At 42.5% G+C, this 23,675-nt stretch overlaps 1 long non-coding RNA gene across 1 annotated transcript in view; it reads left to right on the forward strand.

Moving 5' to 3' along the window:
* LOC138762634 (uncharacterized) overlaps positions 1 to 10,387 on the forward strand; it is a 46,578-nt gene extending 36,191 nt beyond the window's left edge. The window contains exon 3 of the long non-coding RNA XR_011356998.1: positions 10,247 to 10,387. This is a non-coding gene — a long non-coding RNA (uncharacterized lncRNA). The remainder of the gene's footprint in view (positions 1 to 10,246) is intronic.
* Positions 10,388 to 23,675: the final 13,288 nt, after the last annotated feature.

Below are 23,675 nucleotides of genomic sequence, written 5' to 3' on the forward strand. Positions count from 1 at the left end.
GCTCCTAGAACGCTTCCACCAGCGTTGTCTCCGCTCCATCCTCAACATCCATTGGAGAGCTTTCATCCCTAACGTTGAAGTACTCGAGATGGCAGAGGTCGACAGCATCGAGTCCACGCTGCTGAAGATCCAGCTGCGCTGGGTGGGTCACGTCTCCAGAATGGAGGACCATCGCCTTCCCAAGATCGTGTTATATGGCGAGCTCTCCACTGGCCCCGTGACAGAGGTGCACCAAAGAAGAGGTACAAGGACTGCCTAAAGAAATCTCTTGGTGCCTGCCACATTGACCACCGCCAGTGGGCTGATATCGCCTCAAACCGTGCATCTTGGCGCCTCACAGTTCGGCGGGCAGCAACCACCTTTGAAGAAGACCGCAGAGCCCACCTCACTGACAAAAGACAAAAGAGGAAAAACCCAACACCCAACCCCAACCAACCAATTTTCCCCTGCAACCGCTGCAACCGTGTCTGCCTGTCCCACATCGGACTTGTCAGCCACAAACGAGCCTGCAGCTGACGTGGACATTTACCCCCTCCATAAATCTTCGTCCGCGAAGCCAAGCCAAAGAAAGAAAGAAATGTCTAGTGTCGAATATGGGGGATGGGTGGAAGGGAGATAAAAAGAGCTTGAACTCCGCAGAAACTATATAATATGGAAAATTGTAAATTGTTGTCAATGCTGACCATTGATAATTGTTTGAGTTCAAGATTGGAAAATCATAAATCAAATATTCAAAATAAAACACACCAAAAAGGAGCTCAGGCCGTCTTTTCAGCATCTGCTGGAGACAAAGATATGTTGCTGACATTTCGGGCCTGACACTTCTTCAAGGAGTAAGCCAGAAGCAGGAAATAATAAGCAAACTGGACATTTACCCGCATATTCTCCATTACCCACAGATTTACCCTGGCCCCCTGCACTCCCATAACCAAAAAGGACAGGATTTCTCATCCTCAGCTACCACCCACCAGCCTCCCCACCCAACATATCCTCCTTTGCCATTTCCGCCACCTACTACGTGATCCCACCACTATATTCCCCTCACCTCCCCTCTCCACCTTCCACAGGGGCCACTCCCTCCGCGACTCCCTTGTCCACTCCTCCCTCTCCACCAATCATCCTCTTGGGACCTACACCTGTGACCTAAACCTGGAGATGCTCCACTTGGGCCCACAACTCCTCTCTCAGTACCATTCAGGGCCCCAACACTCTGTCACAGACATATACTTACCTTTGTTGGGAGCAGTGCCGGCTGCCGCCGATGATGTAATCGATGCAAAGCTCTGTGGAAATAGCGTGTATCTGTTAAAGCGTAAGTATATGGATGATGACTCTTAGATGCTGGAGGAGGAGAGGGAGAGTGTCAGGATCACCCATGTGGTAGTGATCCATTGAGAAGGTCAGAGGAGTCTAGATGTGGTGGAGTTTGGGGATAATAAAAGAAAGTTGACTTCATGGTGTTTTGAATGAAACGAGTGAGTCTTTATTTGTTTGTAAGCTGTGGCAAATCTGTGCCGTTACAAGTCCTTCCAAGCTAAGCAACTTTTCACTTGTGAATCTGCAGGGGTCATCTACTGCATCCAGTCCTCCTGTTACGGTCTCCTCTATATCGGAGAGATTGAATGCAGACTGGAAGATCGCTTCATTGAGCACCTCAGCTCTGTCCATCGCAATAGTGTGGATTTCCCAGTGGCCACCCATTTTAATTATCCATCCCATTCTCTTGGGTTCATTTAACTCTATCTGGTATTCATGCTATTTTGGCATTCAATGGGTTTGACTTTATTTGTTGCAAAATATCTCGGATAATAACCATTAAACCATTTAAAGCACAGAAACAGGCCAGTTCGGCCCTACTAGTCCGTGCCAAACATCATCTCCCACCTTGTCCCACTGATCCACATTTAGCCCATAACCCTCCACACCTCTCCCATCCATGTACCTATCTAACCTAACCTTGAATATTAACATCGATTTTGCTTCTACCACCTCTGCCAGAAGTTAATTCCATACCCCCACCACCCTCTGCGTGAAGAAATTTCCCCTTGTATTTCCTTTAAACTTTTCCCCTTTCTCAATCCATGCCCTCTTGTTTGAATCTCCCCCACTCTCAGTAGAAAAAGTCTATCCGCATTTATTCTGTCTGTACCCCTTATAATTTTGAATACCTCTATCCAATCACCCCTCAACCTTCTACACTCCAGGGAATAAAGTCCCAGCCTGCTCAACCATTCCCTGTAACTCAAACCACGAAACCCCGGCAATATTCTTGTAAATCTCCTCTGCTCTCTCTCTATACTGCTTATATCCTTCCTGTAATTTGGCAACCAAAGCTGCACACAATATTCCAAATTTGGCCACACCAATGCCTTACACAATTTTAACATAACATCCCAACTCCTGTGTTCTATACTCTGATTTATGAAAGCTAACATACTAAATGCCTTCCTCACCACCCTATCCACAAGTGAATCAACTTTCCGATAATTATGTATCATGACTCCTAAATCCCTTTGTTCCACTGCACTCCTCGGCTGTCTAACCATTTGATGTGTATGTCCTATTTTGATTAGTTCTACCATTTAATGTGTATGTCATATTTTGCTTAGTCCTACCAAAATGTAGCACCTCACATTTATCAATATTAAATTCCATCTGCCATCTTTCAGCCCACTCTTCTAACTGTCCTAAATCACCCTGTAAGTTTTAATAATCTTCCTCACTGTCCACAACCCTGCCAACCTTCTACAAATTTTCTAATCCAATTTGCTACCCTATCATCTTGATCATTAATATATACGACAAACAGCAGTGGACCCAATACCGATCCTAAGGCACTCCACTCAACACTGGCCTCCAATTTGACAAACAATTTTCCACCTCTACTCTCTGGCATCTCCCATCCAACCATTGTTGAATGCATCTCAGTACTTCATTAATACCTAATGCTTCCACCTTCCTTACTAAACTCTTAGGGGGAACCTTGTCAAGAGCCTTACTAAAGTCCAAATAGACAACATCCACCATCTTCCCCTAACCAACGTTTTTACTAATCTCCTCAAAAAACTCTATAAGATTTGTTAGTCATGATCTACCGCATACAAAACCATACTGATTACTCCAAATCAATCCCTGCCTTTCCAAATAGCTGTATATACCATCTCTAAGAACACTTTCCATTAGTTTATTCCCCACCAACGTCAGACACACAGGCCTATAATGTAATGTAAAGGGTTCTTCTGCAAATGAACTGACAGATTATCTCTAACATACATTCAAGTGTGTAGGGAAAACAATTTGCAGAGTATGATTTCAATATAAAAGATCAACGAACCAAGCAAGGGCAGTATGATAGCATTGTTATGGGGTTCATTCAGGATACTGATGGTTGTGGTGCATGCTTTCACACTCTAATGGAAAGAGGGAGAATAGAGTTCAGGGTGGGTTGGGTCTTTCAGTAGGTGGGCTGCCAGGCAGTGGGAGATGCTGATAGATTTCATGGAGGGGAGGGAAATTAAAGGGATATTCTGAATTGCATTCAACTTATTTCCATCTTGAGCAGAGCAGCTCCAATCCCACAATGTGATGCATCTAGCAACATGTTCTTCATGATACTTAGAAACATGGAATAATATAGTGTGAAGCAGGCCTTTGTGCTCAACTAGCCCAAACCAACCAAAATGTCCCATCCACATTAGTTGCACCATATCCCTCTAAACCCATCCTATCCATGAATCTGTCCAATCTTTTCTTAAACATTGCAATAGTACCTGCCTCAGCTACCTCCTCCAGCAGCCCATTCTATACATCCTCTACCCTCTTGCGTAATAAAGTGACCCCTCAGGTTCCTGATAAATCTCTCCCCCCAACTCCCCTCACCTTAAACCTACTTTATGGCCTCTGGTTACTGATTCCTCTACTCTGGGCAAAAGACTCTTCTGCTTCCATCTTATCCATTCCTTTTATGATTTTATATACTTCCATGAGATCGCCCCAGACATCTGCTGAAGTTATTGAGGGACAAGGAGGTTGGGTTATGCTTTCTCCTTTAAGATGCATTTGTCAGCAGGAGCTTCACATTTTGATTTTTTTTCTATTATCTCATGGAGATATCAGTTATCTTCTTCAAGGATGTGCAGGTTGGTGGGTCAGTCATCCTTTGCCAAAGTGAGAGGTAGAATCTAGGGGGAAGTTGATGGGAATGTGGTGAGAATAAAATGCAATTAATGTAGTAAGCATGTGGTTCATGGTCAGCATGGACTCGATGGCTGAAGTCCAGCTTTCTGTGCTGTAGACTCCGTGACCTTGTTGCTATGATATAGGTGTAAAGTGATATTTCATTCGGAATAGTGCAGGCATATCAAAATCATAACAAGGTCCAAACTCAGGAATTAAAGGTCAATGTTGCAATATTCTTTGTAACTGGGAAGAAAATGTGGGGATGTGATTAAATTTATGGATCGTTATTTTGTAGATTTCTGCAACTGGTCACATTGATGTAATGATATTAGCAAACAGAATAATCCTGAGCTGCATTGCAGAAGAGAAAAACACTCAGTATTAACTATTTCCAGTTTTCCCTGAAACAAACTATTGAGGCAACTAATGTTTTGCTGAATAAAATAAATCCCTAGCAAATACAGTCACAATTATTGTAGCAATTAAGCAATAACAATGATTTAAAGCAAATGGTAAAAAGGCAAAATTGTGAAAATTAGGACTTTTTTCAAGCAGCAGTCTGGAATTTATTGAAAAATTGGCAGAGCAGATTCAATATGAATTTGGAAATTTATGGAGATATGGGAAAAAAGAGAATTCCTTTAAATAAATTCCACAAACACGATGGGCTGGTTGGCTGCAAGATTGCAGGTGCGTTTTTACATGGATTCGACATAAATAATAGAACAGAAACATGTAGAAAATTGGTGTAAACAATGTCTTCAGCAATATTCTGTTGCGAATACAGTAAAAGATCAGCACGTACAGATAAATTAATCAATAAATCTGGTGGCCAATATTGAGCTTCAAGTATTTTTCAAGGTTGAAGAAAAACATGGGTATAATTTTACCTTAGATGCTCAGATACAAAGTCTTCTCAGATAACCAAGATGGGGAATTGAGGTGAAAATCCAATTTAGCCCATGTCATAATTTTGGTAAAGGACAGGTGATGCAAATAGGAACCCAAGGACTTCATAGGACGCTGATTGACACTCACTGTGCCTTGTAATGGTCATTAAATAAGACTATTTAATAACTGATTCATCTTAAAATTGTCCTGATCAGCAATATTTTGGACTAAACACAGTCCTTATGCTGACTTCAATCTTTGCTTCAAGAGATATTGATTATTTCATTTCCAAGGATTTGGATCCCATTCTTTCAGTTTGTAAGCCTTCTGGAAATCTGACATTGTGTGTCAATAAGCATAATCCACGACTTTAGTACAAGTAGATGTATGGATCCAAATACACCTGTGCATAATTTTATCCCATCAACATTTGAATGTTCAGCCTGTTTCAGAGCTTCAGACATTGTAACTCTTTGGTAATCAGCAGTGGGGATGGAAATTGGGTACAAAATCTCCATTTGACCCAATGTGCTTGAGCTATGTCTTCGAGAAGGAGGAGGGCTCTCTCTTTTTTAATTAGTTTAAGAATAATCACTATTGATTGACCCAAAGAACAGTAGGCTTTGGATTAATAAAGGTACACTCCTCATTGGAGACACCTGCCCTTTGAAAGTAGAAAAATGCATAATATTCATAGATTGTAGGAGATTGTCTTGGGCGATATGTCCTTTGTCTGTCGCACCTTCAATCATTAATGTTCTAAACTCTTGAACTCTCTCTGCAAACAACTTTACCTGTCTGCTTATGTAAAACACTGCTTAAAAGCTAGTCAAGTATTGGGGCAATTATTCTACAGTAAAATTCCTGAATTCCGTACTGCTCAGGGATTGAGTACGTTTTGATTTTCTGAGTTCTCGGGCAGAACATCTGTGGTGCTTATGCAATGCATGGACACAGGCCACGCATGCACACATGCACACACACACACGCACGCAAAATCCAAGAGTTTTCAGGAAGCCCGGATTTTTGGGTGATCTGAATTTTTGGCATCAGGTTTTTAGACTTTTATTGTAAGTGTTCCCTTGAGTATTGTGGTAAACCACTGTATGTATATATTTATGTTTGGGCATATCCATTGCCAACTGTACCTGTGGTCCTCCCACAATTGAATATGCAACTTGTCACGTGGCCATTTACCTGAGTATGTCTCAGTGACCTGGCGAGCTGATGTGGGCTGTCCTGGTCGAGTGTGTTGGAGGCCAGTGTCAGTGTTGGTTGTCGGTGAATCGGAGAGGTTGCATGCTGATTCAGAAGATGGTAGTGTCCAAGATGGATGCCCCCACTGCCCTCTTGCGGTGCTGCTGAGCCCCGAAAATAGTGCCCAAGATGGTGACCCCCACGACTCGCACGTGGTGCTGCTAGTTCCCGGCGATGGTGGCATCCAAGATGGTGGCTCCCACAGTCCGCACGCAATGCTGCTGGGAAGGGGTTTGGATCTACACACTTTAGCATAGTGTCCCTTCTTCCTGCAGCTGGAGCAGACCATGTCTTTTGCTGGGCAGCGTTTCCTTGAGTGCTTGCCCAATCCATAGAAGTAGCACTTCAGGTGCTTCCAGAGTACAGCGGCTGTGGTCGGGTTGTTAATGGAACCTAGTGTTGGTGGCAGAAGGCGCTCGTAGAGTACTGCCTCCATAGTTGGATCAATATATGGGGCAAAGGGGTGGAGGCACATCCCAAGGTGCCTGTACCTGGGGCAAACACAAGGCAGCTGCATTGACAGTTAAGTAGGCCTCCATATTCTGAACGCCCACCTCCAGCATACCTGCCAGCTCGACTGCTCTCCGCAGGCTGAACTCCCCTTGCTCCAATAATCTTTGGCGAATGTAATTTAACCTGATCCCTGCAACATAGGCATCCCTGATCAGGTCCTCTGCGTGCTCCGCAGCCGTACTGCCTTATATTCACAGGCCCTTCAGAGGATTTGCAGGGCCCGAAGGAACTCAACGTTTGACTCCCTGGGTCATTGCTTTCAGGTCACCAGGAGATGCCTGGCATAGATTTAGTTAATCTTTCGTAGGTCCAGGGCCTCCTGATATGACGTGGCATCCCTGATCATTGGGTGCTGACTCGGGAGTGCAGTACCTGCAATTGTCTGACTCTGATTGCATGATGGCTGAAGATGCCTGCAGGAATGCCTCAAAACAGCGTAGCCAGAGTTCAAAGTTGGCCGATCCTTCAGGTGATTGAGGGTCAATTTTCAGCTTCTCTGGCTTCAGAATCTGCTCCATTATATATAAAAACCTATATCAAATAAAATTGATGCACCATCAATGACTCCAAAAGACTGAAGTTGTGCAAAATGATAGACTATTATTTACTATAGAACAAAGGCACGTCTATGCTGCTCAACTGTCCTGCACTGAGGAGGGGGCTGTGGAACAGTCAGCTTTACTCAGGAGCCTGTGGAAGGGGCCACAGGTATAGCTGGCCAATGGGTATGCCCAATCAGATAAAGATACAGTAGTTTGACACAGGTATATATTTCTCAATGACAACGGCTCTGTATACGCTTATCTTTGTGAGGTTTTTCAGTTGGTTGTTTTTCCAGACTCTTTTGTGTAGTCTTCCAAAGGCGCTATTTGCCTTGGCGAGTCTGTTGTCTATCTCATTGTCGATCCTTGCATCTGATGAAATGGTGCAGCCGAGATAGGTAAACTGGTTGACCGTTTTGAGTTTTGTGTGCCCGATGGAGATGTGGGGGGGCTGGTAGTCATGGTGGGGAGCTGGCTGATGGAGGACCTCAGTTTTCTTCAGGCTGACTTCCAGGCCAAACATTTTGGCCTGTTCGGCTCCGAATCATGGGTCCTCTACCGGCACCACCTACGGCTCCTAGAACGCTTCCACCAGCGTTGTCTCCGCTCCATCCTCAACATCCATTGGAGCGCTTACACCCCTAACGTCGAAGTACTCGAGATGGCAGAGGTCGACAGCATCGAGTCCACGCTGCTGAAGATCCAGCTGCGCTGGATGGGTCACATCTCCAGAATGGAGGACCATCGCCTTCCCAAGATCGTGTTATATGGCGAGCTCTCCACTGGCCACCGTGACAGAGGTGCACCAAAGAAAAGGTACAAGGACTGCCTAAAGAAATCTCTTGGTGCCTGCCACATTGACCACCGCCAGTGGGCTGATAACGCCTCAAACCGTGCATCTTGGCGCCTCACAGTTTGGCGGGCAGCAACCTCCTTTGAAGAAGACCGCAGAGCCCACCTCACTGACAAAAGGCAAAGGAGGAAAAACCCAACACCCAACCCCAACCAACCAATTTTCCCTTGCAACCGCTGCAATCGTGTCTGCCTGTCCCGCATCGGACTTGTCAGCCACAAACGAGCCTGCAGCTGACGTGGACTTTTTACCCCCTCCATAAATCTTCGTCCGCGAAGCCAAGCCAAAGAAGATATTTCTCAATTGTAAAATACGCCATATCCATACAAGTTGTTCTTTTCTTCTGAATTTATAATGCGTTAAAGTTTTCAATTGTTTGGGAATAGTTTCCTACTTTTGGAGTAATTTTGATTCATTTTCTCTCACACAAACCAATGCTCAAACCTGCACCTTATTCAGATTTATGATTTGATCATGTTGCTTAGTGCAGATACATCAATTAGCACCTAATGACCCATAGCTTGAATCTTGCCTTTCATGCTGGTAATTACTATTTACGAGCTGAAATAATTCATGAGCATCAGACAATGCTTATTGTTATTTTCAAATTGTCATTTGTCACTGTGCCAGGATAAAATGATTTAATGATTGCTGGTCTAGGTGTTCTCCCTGGACAGAAACTTTAAGTTCAAGTTTAAGTTTGTTTAGAAAGTGTACCATCTCCAACCCCATTTCCTCTCCCCACCCCCCCCCCCCACTCCATTCTCAACATATATTCTGATAGAGGTATCACCGAGTTAGTGTTTACATTGCTAGCCCCCAGGAGAAGCCTTAATACTAGCCCTCAGTACAAATCTCCGATCATCCGCACAATGAAATGTTTGATGCATTCTAAGAGGTCACACATTGCTTTTTGCAGTGTTTCCGAGATTATTGTGCATGAAGCTGTTTTCAAGTATTGTATCATTCACTTTCTCTCATGGCTGGTTCCTTCACTCGGAGCTGCTTTGTGATCCATGCCACACTTTGTACTTTCCATATTGCAAAATGACATGTTACATATTTTAATTATGTTCAAGCTTCATCAGTTAATTTTCAAATTAGTTTTTAACTGATCAATAAGATTTATGAACAAAGTATTCTATAGCTCATATATTAAAATGAATTACAAGGAGGAATTTCATTTGAGTGGAAAGAAATTAATTATTACATAATTATTAATATATTTTAACATTTTAACAAAATTAATTACTACTGCTTCTTAATCTGCAAAACAAAACATCAGCAAGTGAGTAAGTAAATGTTGAGTAGAAAATTGTTTCTCCTGCAACTTTAGACTTGTCTGAGTTTGGATAAAACATGAAAACATCAAGAGGTGTACTGGAAAGAAGCACAATGAACAGAATCACAGAATTTGAAATCAAGTGACCTCATTTCAACTTCATTCACAATGGGGGTTTTATCATGTGTATGACAGTAAGTTTCTGCTGGGTTATCCTGATGCATTCTTTAACTTTCCAACAAAACTGGCGGAATCAGCAAAGGAAAAAGTGCAATTCACGCGTGAATATTGTTCAATGTAAATAGACTTCTGAAAGTGGATTTTGTATGGTTATAAACTTCAACCCTGGTCCCTAAGTTGTCAGTACGCCCACAGCAAATGAGTGCCAAATGCCATCATCCGTGAGCCTTCAAGGAAGCTCAAAATTAACTTGTCTTGTTGAGTGCAAGAGCACTAAGATGCATCACTTAAAAGCTTTTTTCAATCATTGAATAAACGAACTTCTTACACCTTTTAAATATTTAAAACACACTCAGTTGTTGGTTCCCACAGAGGCAAACCCATTAAGTCCCATGCTGCCCACATTAACTTTCAATAAAACAGTATAGGTGTATACATTTATAAAGCTGGTTACAGACTCAATGGATTGACATGGATTAAATTACTCACTTCTTGTGATAAACACTGTTTTTTGGTGGTAATCAAGAAAATCATGTCACATTTTTACAGGAGGAAACTGGAGCTCGTGGAGGAAACCTACTTAGTCACGGGGGAATGTACAAACTCCTTACAGACAGATGTGGATCACAACCCAGGTCACTGGCACTGTAATAGCATGCTAACCACTACACTAACTGTGCCACCCTTGCGAAGACATATGGGGTTAGTAAATTAATTGCTCATATTGGTTTAATGGGCGATGTGGGCTTGTCAGCTGGAAGGCAGGGCCTGTTACCATGTTGTATCTGTGAAAAAAAGTGTAATGAATAACAAGTAACAGCCACACCTCAGTTGTGAGATAATGAACCCCTGCTCTGGACTATTGCATTGGTGTTTTGACAGATTGTGAGATCAAATGACGTTCCCTTTGTCTTTGGTGATCCAGTTAATGTACCTAAAAATATGAACATTAACATTGAAGCAAATAGAAAATAAATTTAATTAAACTCCAAATATCTGAAGTATAAAGTCTTGGTGCTCAGGACAAATAAGTACTGAATTGTTTCCACCATGGGAGTCATTTGAGTGTGGATACATTGTTACAAAATTAATGGAAGGTTACTTAAATCCATCAGGCACCTCTTTGGGAGGTGAATCTCTAGCCTTCTATACCCTAAAGCACAAATGTCAAACTCAGGCCCGTGGGCCAAATTTGGCCCGTGGTATCATTACATTTGGCCCGCAAGATCATATCAAATATGTATTAGAGCTGGCCCGCTGGCCGCCGCGCCAGTATAGCACATGCACAGCTAATACTACAAATCCCAGAATGCTTTGCAAATGTGTTGGCGCCGGCCCGTCAGCCCGCTAATCGCCCCCACCTCCTCTCTTTACTTTCATTAGCATCTGCGACCTGTCGCCCAACTCACATGTAATAAACTCCTTACGAAAAATGGCCAAACGAAAGACAGAAAACAGGACCTTTCAAGACAGGTGGGAGGCAAACTCTGACCCCAGAGTTTGATGAACTTGCATCTAATAAGAGATGCCAAGTACCTGGTTTAGACCCAGGTGCATCAGAGGAAATCACAGTGTCGCAAGCTAAGCTTGGATTAATATTTTCTTTGGTTAACTTTGGACTGTTCATAGTTGAAAGATTGGATTTTCATTGAAGCAAGTTGTTATTTTTTTGACTTGTTGGCTTGTGAAAAAAAATTAAAGGCGATAGAGAAATATTATTTATTGAATATTTTATTTCTCATTTGTTAATGTTTCTTCTGGAAAGAGTTTAACCAAAACTATTATTAAAAATTTATTTTATAAAAAAAGTTTAACATTACATATGTTGAAAGAAGAGAAAACATGCAGATGTTGTTGAAAATTTTCAATAAATATTTAGTTTGGCCCACGACTTAGTCCAAGTTTTTAATTTTGGTCCTCTGTGAATTTGAGTTTGACACCCCTGCCCTAGAAGATTGAGGAGGCTGATCACTGGGGGCATTTAAAGTGGAAGTTAATGATCAGTGAATTCAGGTCTATGGGGAATTAGCTCAGAAGTGGAGATGAGATGAGGTTTGGGATGACCAACCATGATGATGGGTTAGACTTGAGATCTGAGTAGTCCAATCCTGCTTCTGATTTCTTATGTTCTTCTATTCTTTTATGGACTCTGCATGAGCCCAGGGATAGAGTGAGATGTCAGGTGCACAGGCACCCAACCTCCAGGGGCTTGATAAATCTGCACTGCAATGTGCTGGTGAGAGAGAATGAACCTGGCTGACTTTTGAAGAGTATAACAGTAAAATATTATTAACTTTTATTATTTATTTATTATTGTTATTTAATATTTGATTCTTAGAAGTACAATATATTTAGATAGTTATTTGATCAGAATCAGAATTTACTGTCATGAACAAGACATGAAATTTGGTGTTTTGCGGCAGAATCACAGTGTAAACATTCATATTATGAATAATCTTACAACAATAGTATGAAAAAATAAAAATAATAGTGTTCGAGAAGTAAGGGAGTGTCTGGTTCGTTGATTATTCAGGAATCTGATGGCAGAGGGGAAGAAGCTGTCCTTGTGCCATTGAGTGCTTGCTCATCTTTAGGCTCTTGTACCTTTTTCCTGATGGTAGCAGAGTGAAGAGGGCATGGCCTGGGTGGTTGGGGTCTTTTAGGATGGAGGCTGCTTTATTAAGACACTACCTCACGTAGATGTCACAGGCCAACTTAACAACCCTCTGGAGTTTTTCTTTGTCCTGAGATTTGGCCCCTCCATACCAGGCAATGATGCACCCAGCCAGAATGCTCTGTAGACGTTTATGCACGTCTTCAGTGACATACCGAATCTCCTCAGACACCTTACAAACTATAACAGCTGGTGGACCTTCTTTGTGATTGCATCAACATGAAGGCTCCAGGACAAATCCTTGGAGACATTGACACCAGGAATTTGAAGTTCTTGACCTTCTCCATTGCTGACACCATCCATAGTACAATGAAATGCATGCATCACAGTACAGAACTCATAAAGAGATGATTAATACTCACTATTATTCAAAATGAATTCTGAACTGGGTATATTCTTCTTTTACTTTCTTTAGACATCCAGGGAAATGATCAATTAAGTTATGCAAAAGAGATCGAGATTTGAATAATTCAGACTGTTGATTCACTCTGTCACATTGACTTTTCCTTACTTAGATAATTCTATTTCATCTCTTTGTTTAACTCTCTAACTGTTGGAAATGAGTTGTGAAAGGAACAGAGAAGGTGGAGCTGCAAAAGCAGAGAGGAGTTGGTAAATTCACCTCAAATTACGAAAGATAATCTACAGAAGAAAGGTGGTGGTGATGTAGTAGATTTTTGGGTACAATTGCTCAAAATAACTTATAGTAGCTAGATGCTAACTACCACTCCATGGGCTTACTTACATTGAATATCTTTGCAGGAAAGACATGCATTCAGTTCAAGGGTTGTGGGTTTTTATCCTTGCTGTGTCTTTGGCTTGGCTTCGCGGACGAAGATTTATGGAGGGGGTAAAAGTCCACGTCAGCTGCAGGATAAATGAGTTATTTATGAATGTGAAGTTTCTCATGTTTCCTGGATCAGAATCAGAATTTATTGTCATGAACAAGTCACAAAATTTGTTGTTTTGCTGTACCATCACAGTGAAATAATAATATAAACTACCTTACAAAAATAAATAAAAAATAATGCATTCAGGAATCTGATGGTAGCAGGGAAGAAGCTGTTCTTGTGTCATTCTTATGAAATAAGAGGCAATTCTACCCATTAAATGTCTGCCCATCCCATTCTCCTACTTATTTTCACATGCCCATCAGGTGTAATCCCCTCCTCCAAATTGTCCAGTTATTCCTGTCACCAACCTATGTTAGGGGTAAATTATCATGGACAATTAACCTTGCAACCAGCTTATATCTAGGGTCTGCAAAGATAGCAGAGCACCCGAGGGCCACCCACACTGTCACAGGGGAATTGTGCAAAATACATCATGGGTTCATGTGTTGTTAGTCTTCAATAAAGTGTTGGCAGATGATAAATCCCAGAGTTTATTGAATGTTGAATGTACCAGCTCCACACCCACTGAACCCAGTCCACCTCCCTGTCCACTACATTTGGCAACTTAAGAAATAATGAGTTTGGCCAGATGGGATAAAGAGCAGCAAACTTTGTAGAAGCTCTTTGATGAACTGCTGGAGCCTAAAACCTCCAGAGACAGGGAAGAGAAATTGTCTGGGATGTCAAAGATCAAGGCAAATTTATTGTCATCTGATTGCACAAGTACAACCCAATGAAACAGCATTCTCCAGTCCTTGATGAAAAACATGCAGACACACAGCAAACATAATATGCATACAGACAAACAATACATATGCAGGACAAGTATTCATATATACAAATAAATAAATAATATTGTTTCATAAATATGAGGGTCTCAGATAGTTTGAGCAGTTCCTTTGCCCTTGGGAAGAAGGTGTTCCTCAATCTGACGGTGATGGCCTTGATACTCCTGCATCTTTTTCCCGACGCGAGCAATGTGGGGTGGAAGGGGTACGCAATGATTTTGCGTGCCTTCTTCAGAAAATGCTCCTGGTGAATCATATTAATGGGGTGGGGGAGGGAGAATCCAATGATCCTCTCTGCCACTCTTAGAGTCCTGTGGATTGGCTTTCAATCCATTTCTTTACCACTCTGTGATACGCAGCAATTCAAAGATGTGGGTGACTGATAATGCACTGAGTTGGACAAATGTTATCTCTGGCTCAGGCAGTGGCAAGTTGGAGCTGGTTCATCTCATTCTAGCCAATACAATCCTGATGTCTGTCTTGCGCAAGTTCTTCATTCTGTGTCCCTGATATGGCAGCAACTAGAACCAGTCAGCTTGATTTAACAACAATTCAAATCTCAATCTCTTTTGCATAACTTAATTGATAATTTCCTTGGATATTAAAAGAAAGTTAAAGAAGATTATACAGTTCAGAATTAATATTGAATAATAGCAAGTGTTAATAAAGTGTTCTGTATTGCTAATGTATACACTTTATTGTATTATGAATGCTTTCAAGTATTAACTACAACCAAATATATAAATATGCATGTCAATGCATGTCAGGATACATTGTTCTAAAATTTAATCAACAACTTTAGCTAATGATTCGGAAGAGAAGTGGTAATGGGCAGGCAATATCACATTAACAATTTATGCAGATGACTCATTGAGTGTAAGCCTCGAACAACTTTGACTTCATATTAAGGTTAAACTTGGGTGTGCAAATTAGAGGGTGAAGCCCAAACTAATTCTGCACCAGAGTGGAATGAGACTCCCTTGTTTAAGGTTAATCACTTTGCTTCAGTGTCATACTGTAATTAATATCAGCAGAAAGCAAAACCATTTAACTCCACGCAACAACTGCACTGATACGTAAAATATGGTACCAGACCACATTTGTTTTGAACCATTTTAAATTCAATTTGTCTGAATTAAAATGACTGATCAGAGACAATAATAAAGAAAAAAAAAGGGTTTCTCCCTGAATTCTTAATGGTTTCAGTTCAACTCCATATTATTTGCACCACAAGCCATGTTATCCATTTAATTAGACTATGAAATATTCATCACTGTTAAGACTTCTGACATGCTTAAATTGGAACTGGTACAGACCAATCTCAAAAATACAAGAGATTATGAAAGAAAATGCCAATCTTCAGTATAAATAAAAAATTGTCACATTTATTTTCCATTCAACTATTATATTATTTCAATCATGCTTGTTCATATTTCCAATGAGCATCATATGGCAACTGTTTATATGTGAGTGAGATTTAATCATCCATTCACGTTGTTCAATATATGATGTTTACATATATAGAAATAGCTTGAAGATCCTCAATCCCAATAGCAAAATGTGATTAATTAATGTGAAATTAGTTTGGTGAAATGTTAATTTAACAATCTTTCGTCAGTAGTTATGTTGATAACATTGAAAAGGTCACTGCATTCAGCTGGCATAGCCAATCCCTTTGCGTTTAGTTGTGTCAGTTTTTAAATAAAAAGAACATAATAAAGATTTTCTATGAGAGTAAAAGCTACTGATGCTAAAAATCTGAAATAAAAATAGTAAAAAATACAAGGATAAGAGCTTTAAAAATGACAAATGGACTTTCTTAAATAAGCAGATGACTGTGCAGTACTGTGATCTGAATGGACACAGAAGAGTTGATGCTTGATTGATTGATCGGTTTCTCTGTGTGTTTTGAGAGGCTGGTGTTGAAGAACACCAGCTCCTGTCTGAGCAGTGACATGGATCCATTCCAATTTGCCTAGCACAGAAACAGATCATCAACAGATGGCATTTCATTGGGTCTCCACAAAACATTGGAATGCCAGGGCAGCAAAGATGCATATAGCAGGACGCTTGAGTCCAGTTTGGTATTCAATTCTATATCCCCTCAAAACTAATTAGGAAACTCCAAGACCTGGGCCTCAATACCCCACTGTGAAATTAGATCTTGGATTTCCTCACCTCCAGATACTAATCAGTAAGACCATCTCCTCCATAATCTCCATCAGCACTGGAGTACCAAAGGGTTGCATATTTAACCCCTAGCTCTACCTGTTCTACACCTATTACTGTGTGATTCGGCACAACAGCAATACCATATGCAAGTCTGCTGACGATACCACTGTATAAAAAGCACAATGAGTCAGTATACAGAAGGGAGACTGAAAAAAAATTGTCTGAATGGTATGCTAACAACAACCTTGCACTCAATGTTACCAAGACCAAAGAGCTGATTGTACACTTTAGGGAAGGAAAACCAGATGTGTATGATCCAGTGATTGCCGTGGGTTCAGAGGTAGAGAGGGTGAGCCAATTTAAATTCCCGGGAGTCACTATCTTGGACCTATCATATTAATGCCATTATGAAGAAAGAACTCCAGCGCTTCTACTTTCTCCAGAATTTATGGAGGTTCAGTTTGTTATCATAAACCTTGGCAAACTTTTACAGTTGTGGTGGAAAGTGTGCTGACCAGCTGCATCATGGCCTGGTATGGGGGTACCAATAACTATGAAAGCCCTGCAAAATACCACCGAGAACATCCACATGGAACATTACCATAGGACATCAGCTGCATTTACCAAATATCCACACCACCCAGGACATGCTCTGTTCTCACTACTGCCATAGTCGTAGGACTTGTACCATCTGTCATCTATCAGACTCATGAACAACAGATCATTCAAAGACTCATTTAAGGACTTGACTTTGCTCTTTATATATTAGTGAATATTTATACTTCTTTATTTTCACAGTCAGTTTGTTCATGTTTCTATCTTTATTTACAGTTCCTTCTTTGGTAATGAGAAATTCTGCCTGGCCTGCAGGATAAACAATCTCAGGGTTGTATGTGATTTCATGTATGCACTCTGACAATGAATTGAACTTTGAACTATATTTTGCAGCTGCTGCCTCTCACTCAGCATTAGTGAGTGGGGCTCAGTTCTGACCTTAGGTTGCTGTCTGTGTGGAGTGTGCATGGCTCTGGTTTCCTCCCACATCCCCCCAAAAAAACTTCGGGTAGATAGTTCAATGTGTTGGTGAGTGGTAACATTTGAGTGGGATTACGTGGTGAGTTAATGAGAATGAAATGCATTAGCAATACACACGTGCTGGAAAGACTCAGCATGTCAGAGAATTGCAGTCGTTGCCAGCAGCTGTCAACTTTCTTGTTTAACTAAAAAGGATTTGTGGAGGAGTAAAGACATTTGATGGTTAGCTCAGACTTGGTGGACTGAAGGGCCATATCTCTCTTTGACTCTGTGAGATACCATGTGGCCTACTGAATGCTTCTTTATTTCTTGACTGTGGCTTCTATAACACTGTGCTGAGATGTTTTTGTGTGATGAATGAATCTTGGTAGATGTACAACAGTAAATGGAGAGGAGGTATCTCCTCTGGTGAGGGGATCCTGAGCCAGACACTTAAACCTTAACATTTTACCTGGGCCATTTAGGAGCTTAATTGGTTGGAGTATTAATCCAGACTCATGCTGATGCCTAGCCTTCATATCTTGAGGGTGAACTCGTTGAATCTGAGAAGTCCATATAGTTGAGGCTGTTGCATTACATACAGGGCACATTAATTTTATAGAAGTCCAAATGATCCAGTGATATTGTTTCAATGGCCTTTTTTGCCATCTTTTTACCATGGTGGTGACTGATGTGTAAATGAAGTATGAAGAGTCTCTTAGATAGGCAATTGGAATATGTGGGGAATGGACAGATATGGATCATGTATAGGCAGAAGTGAGTTTAGTTGGCATTGCATTTGGTATAGATATTGTGGGTTGAAGGGCCTGCTCCTGCGCAGTACTATTTTCTGTTCTATGATCCTTTTCAGCTATCACACAAGAAATCCTCCCTGCCATTGTCCATGAGCCTTGTCAAATCTCGCCATAAATGTACTTTTCATGGCAATGGACAAGTGGTCATCATCGTGTTTGAGAAATAGCAAGATATGTGACCATAGAACTGATTTTGGCCTTGTGCCACTACTCAACAGTGTTGACTCCTGCTTGACAATGTTTAAGGGTGCACTTCCTGATTCTGCTTCACCCAGGATGTCATGACCTAGTTGCAATTGTCTTCTCGACCATCTACGGTGACCTCTTTAATGTTCATTTACCTCCAGAGTTAATCTGTTCACGGAAATGTCCAAATTTCCACTGGTGAATTTCAAGCAGGCAATATCACCATACAAATTTTTTAAAAAGAACTGCAGATGCTGGATGTCTGAAATCAAAACAGAAAATGCTGGAGAAGAGCTAGAGTTAATGCTTCAGATCTGCAACTGTTTGTCAGAACTGTTGCTGACCCGAAAAATTGATTTTCTACTGCTGCCTGACCTGCAGAGTTTTTCCAGTATTATCCAATTATCTTTCTGTTCACAAGGCCACCGACTGGTTAATAAAGTTGCCATGTATCTGCAAGGTGCTACAGTTGATCACCTTCTAAACAATAAAATCTGCTGTTAAGGTCCAGATCTAATTGACTCACACGATGTCAGCTCAGCCAATTCATGGGTCATGAAAATATGTTCTACTTATTAAAACAGAACCAGTTAACAAGAATGAATTCAACTTTATTCTAATTGAAGGGATTATCAGCAAACCAGGTAGTGAGTTTAGAGAGAGAAACAGGTCATGCTTTCCTTGTGATTATTCCAAACACAGGCTATGAGTGAAGCTGGAGAATGCACGTTCAGGACTGGTTCATGTGGCTGGTATTCACTCCCCTCCTGAAATATTGTTTGTCAATAGATTCCTTCATGGTATTATGAATTTCACTGATCACATTTTTTATGGACCAGTCAGCAAATTTTAGGCCAATACCCCCAAGGCCATTGAGTCTAAACTTGTTAGATTTGTGTGATTCTTAGTTGCGTGGTGAGGAGAGTGAAGTTGGTAAAGATGTAACGTGTCTTTATTGTGGACATGCTATTTTATTGATAGAAAATCTCAAACTCAAAGCACAAAGGTTTTTATACTTTTAGCAATAAAGGAAACAGGTTATTCAATTTCACCTGTTTTGATACTAACTATTGTTTGGTTCATTTCAATATTTTAACCTGACAAATATTGCATATTTACACTGTAATGAACAAGACACCTCAGAATGTTCAAACACCTTTGCTGGGACAAATTAATTCACAGAGCTATGGTCTAAAAGCTTCTCAAGACAGAGGATCCAGACACCCAAGTATTTATATGAAGGCTGACTCTGGATAAATAGACACAGCAAATATGCCTATAACTATGTTTCATATGTTAAGAGACAAAATTTAATTCTGGTCTGGAAGCTTCCTTCATTTCAGCTACAATGGTGTAAGATAATTTAGCTGTCTAAAAATTGTTTTCATGTCAGCCAGTTAACACAGCTCTATTGTCTTCTGAACGCGGCACGGCGCGGCGCGGGCTACACACTCTACTGGTCTGGCAAGCCTTTGGATGAACGACGCCTATCTGATGTAGGCTTCATGGTCAAGAACTCCATTGCCTCCAAACTCGAAAACCTCCAGACAGGCCACTCAGACCGGATCATCTCCATGTGACTCCCCCTTCAAAACGAGCGTCGCATCACCCTCATCAGTGTCTATGCTCCAACCCTCCAGGCAGAACCAGCAGAAAAGGACAAGTTCTACACTGACCTGCGCAACCACATTCAACGCACCCCTACAGCCGACAAGGTTGTCATCCTTGGCGACTTCAACGCTCGCTTCGGCAAAGACTCAGAAACCTGGCCAGGAATCCTGGGCAAGCATGGTGTCGGCAAGTGCAACAACAATGGGCGCCTCCTGTTGGAGCTCTGCGCAGAACAGCGGCTTGTCATTACAAACACCCTTTTTCTGCAGAGGGACAGCCTGAAAACTACCTGGATGCATCCCCGATCCAAACACTGGCACCTCCTGACTACGTCCTGGTGTGAGAAAGAGACAAACGAGATGTGCTCCACACCAGGGTCATGCCCAGCGCGGAATGCCACACTGACCACCGGCTGGTTCGCTGCAAGCTCAACCTTCACTTCAAGCCAAAGCCCAGGAACAGTAAAGCCCCCAGAAAGAGGTTCAATGTTGGAAACCTGCAGTCAGACGAAGTGAGAGGAAACTTCCAGGCAAACCTCAAAGCAAAGCTTGACGATGCAATCCACCTCACGGACTCGTCCCCTGAAACCCTCTGGGATCAGCTGAAGACTACCATACTGCAATCCACTGAAGAGGTACTGGGCTTCTCCTCCAGGAAAAACAAAGACTGGTTCGACGATAACAGCCAGGAAATCCAGGAGCTGCTGGCAAAGAAGCGAGCTGCCCACCAGGCTCACCTTACAAAGCCGTCCTGTCCAGAGAAGAAACAAGCCTTCCGTCGCGCATGCAGCCATTTTCAGCGCAAACTCCGGGAGATCCAAAATGAGTGGTGGACTAGCCTCGCCAAGCGAACCCAGCTCAGTGCGGACATTGGTGACTTCAGGGGTTTTTACGAGGCTCTAAAGGCTGTGTACGACCCCTCACCCCAAGTACAAAGCCCGCTGTGCAGCTCAGACGGCAAAGTCCTCCTCAGCGACAAGATCTCCATCCTCAACCGATGGTCAGAACACTTCCAATCTCTTTTCAGTGCCAACTGCTCAGTCCAAGATTCCGCCCTGCTCCAGCTCCCTCAACAGCCCCTAAGGCTAGAGCTGGATGAGGTCCTCATACGGGATGAGACATATAAGGCAATTGAACAACTGAAAAGTGGCAAAGCAGCAGGTATGGATGAAATCCCCCCAGAGGTCTGGAAGGCTGGTGGCAAAACTCTGCATGTCAAACTGCATGAGTTTTTCAAGCTTTATTGGGACCAAGGAAAACGGCCTCAGGACCTTCGTGATGCCATCATCATCACCCTGTACAAAAACAAAGGCGAGAAATCAGACTGCTCAAACTACAGGGGAATCACGCTGCTCTCCATTGCAGGCAAAATCTTCGCTAGGATTCTCCTCAATAGAATAATACCTAGTGTCGACGAGAATATTCTCCCAGAATCACAGTGCGGCTTTTGCGCAAACAGAGTAAAAACTGACATGGTCTTTGCCCTCAGACAGCTCCAAGAAAAGTGCAGAGAACAAAACAAAGGACTCTACATCACCTTTGTTGACCTCACCAAAGCCTTTGACACCATGAACAGGAAAGGGTTTTGGCAAATACTAGAGCGCATTGGATGCCCCCCAAAGTTCCTCAACATGGTTATCCAACTGCACGAAAACCAACAAGGTTGGGTCAGATACAGCAATGAGCTCTCTGAACCCTTCTCCATTAACAATGGCGTGAAGCAAGGCTGCGTTCTCGCACCAACCCTCTTTTCAATCTTCTTCAGCATGATGCTGAACCAAGCCATGAAAGACTCAACATTGAAGATGCTGTTTACATCCGGTACCGCACGGATGGCAGACTCTTCAATTTGAGGCGCCTGCAAACTCACACAAAGACACAAGAGAAACTTGTCCGTGAACTACTCTTTGCAGACGATGCCGCTTTAGTTGCCCATTCAGAGCCAGCTCCTCAGCGCTTGACGTCCTGTTTTGCGGAAACTGCCAAAATGTTTGGCCTGAAAGTCAGCCTGAAGAAAACTGAGGTCTTCCATCAGCCAGCTCCCCACCATAACTACCAGCCCCCCCACATCTCCATCGGGCACACAAAACTCAAAACGGTCAACCAGTTTACCTATCTCGGCTGCACCATTTCATCAGATGCAAGGATCGACAACGAGATAGACAACAGTCTCGCCAAGGCAAATAGCGCCTTTGGAAGACTACACAAAAGAGTCTGGAAAAACAACCAACTGAAAAACCTCACAAAGATAAGCGTATACAGAGCCGTTGTCATACCCACACTCCTGTTCGGCTCCGAATCATGGGTCCTCTACCGGCATCACTAACGGCTCCTAGAACGCTTCCACCAGCGTTGTCTCCGCTCCATCCTCAACATTCATTGGAGCGACTTCATCCCTAACATCGAAGTACTCGAGATGGCAGAGGCCGACAGCATCGAGTCCACGCTGCTGAAGATCCAACTGCGCTGGGTGGGTCACGTCTCCAGAATGGAGGACCATCGCCTTCCCAAGATCGTGTTATATGGCGAGCTCTCCACTGGCCACTGAGACAGAGGTGCACCAAAGAAGAGGTACAAGGACTGCCTAAAGAAATCTCTTGGTGCCTGCCACATTGACCACCGCCAGTGGGCTGATGTCGCCTCAAACCGTACATCTTGGCGCCTCACTGTTCGGCGGGCAGCAACCTCCTTTGAAGAAGACCGCAGGTCCCACCTCACTGACAAAAGACAAAGGAGGAAAAACCCAACACCCAACCCCAACCAACCAATTTTCCCCTGCAACCGCTGCAACCGTGTCTGCCTGTCCCGCATCGGACTTGTCAGCCACAAACGAGCCTGCAGCTGACGTGGACATTTACCCCCTCCATAAATCTTCGTCCTCGAATCCAAGCCAAATATTGTCTTCTGTGAAGTACCCCCTGTGATAGTACAGATTCTATCACCAATGTGTATTTGTACAGATTGTAGTGTAGGATGACTGTGATTGGCTGAGAGTGTAGCCACACCTACTGGCAGGTCTTAAAGGATTGCTCCTAGCCAGACCAGGTCATTTTGGACTGGTTGACCTACTTGTGACACGCTCCAGTGTTTCAGTTAATAAAAGCCTTGATTTGGATCAACAAGTCTTTGGTTCTTTTGACACGCTGTACACCCCCCAATGTTGTGGGCTAGTAGCCTGTGCTCTGTAAACAGTACAGTTTGTAACAAACAGTCCTTTCAGTTTCAAAACCCACTATGGCTTGTAATACACAACAGAACAGATTTTATGAAGACCGGTTTTCATTGTATGAATGCTTCACATATCCACATAATGGCCTTATCTAAAACTCCTGAACCATCACTGACAAGGTGATTGAAGCTGGTCACAGGAGGCTGAAGAATAGTTAAAGGATTCCCTTGAGTCAGCTGAGGATCCGAATGATTATACCAGGGCTGTCACAAACTTTATCAAAATTGCCATGGACGGCTGAAATCATTCAGCGTTTTCCCCACCAGAAGCACTGGAAGAACAATGAAATCCGGAATCTGCTGAGAACCAGATCGCAGGCATTTAAGTCCAGGTGCAGGTATGACCTGCAGAAATCTATCTCTTGGGCGAAGTAGAAATTCTGGATGAAATAGAAACAACAAGGGACACCTAACAGCTGTGGCAGGGCCTAAATGCCATAACCTGTTACAAAACCAAATCTGGCACAGTAGCAGATGGCAAAGCTTCATTCCCAGTGGAACTCAATGCCTTCTACACCCAATTTGACCACAGTAACAGGAAAGAACCAGCCATCTGCACCCCCAAGTTCCTTGTTTGTATCTAAGGATGATGTGTGTA

This window comes from Narcine bancroftii, chromosome 5, assembly GCF_036971445.1.
Source record: "Narcine bancroftii isolate sNarBan1 chromosome 5, sNarBan1.hap1, whole genome shotgun sequence".
Classification (NCBI taxonomy): Eukaryota; Metazoa; Chordata; class Chondrichthyes; order Torpediniformes; family Narcinidae; genus Narcine; species Narcine bancroftii.